This window comes from Anneissia japonica, unplaced genomic scaffold, assembly GCF_011630105.1.
Source record: "Anneissia japonica isolate Jap-2015-1 unplaced genomic scaffold, ASM1163010v1 scaffold287929_len176311_cov113, whole genome shotgun sequence".
In the NCBI taxonomy this organism is placed as follows: Eukaryota; Metazoa; Echinodermata; class Crinoidea; order Comatulida; family Comatulidae; genus Anneissia; species Anneissia japonica.
The window spans coordinates 157,031-157,635 of record NW_022725659.1 but is presented as its reverse complement, the minus strand read 5'-3'; positions in this window follow the sequence as shown (position 1 = coordinate 157,635).

The window sequence follows — 605 nt, the reverse complement described above, 5'->3', positions numbered from 1 at the left end:
ATAAATGTTTCCATAGAGTTTTTATATATATTTTATATATATTTTCTATAGACTATTAAAAGTTACAGTTTTTAAAATGACTGTGTTTAGAATATTATACAGTTCTACAGAATATACTATAAATAAATAAAATTTATATTGAAATTTCATATATGTTATACTCTATATATATTTTATATGTTCCTATAGAGATAATCCCTATAAAATTGTTATAATACATTTAAAAAAAATACAGGTAAGGACTATAATTTTTTATAGAATAAATATAGAAATTTTATAGATTTATTATAGAGCAGGGGCGGATTTAGGGGGGGCCATCCATTATATCTAAGCTGACCCTTACTCTAGCAAGAAGGGGAATTTCAATGCCGGGTCACATGGTGGGGCCAGTTATATTAAGACTGGGGTCTATTGAGTACAATGAGTTCCTATGTGTAGCTCCAATAAGTGATGAGATGCTTTTGGGTGAGGATTTTCTCACTCTGAATGAGGCAATCATTGATTTTGGACAGTTATTACTGAGGTTGGGTGAAAGTACCATATCCCTCAGGAGGGACTCTATATCTCCATCAAGGGTAGCCAGAGTTATTGTGACAAAGCGTAGG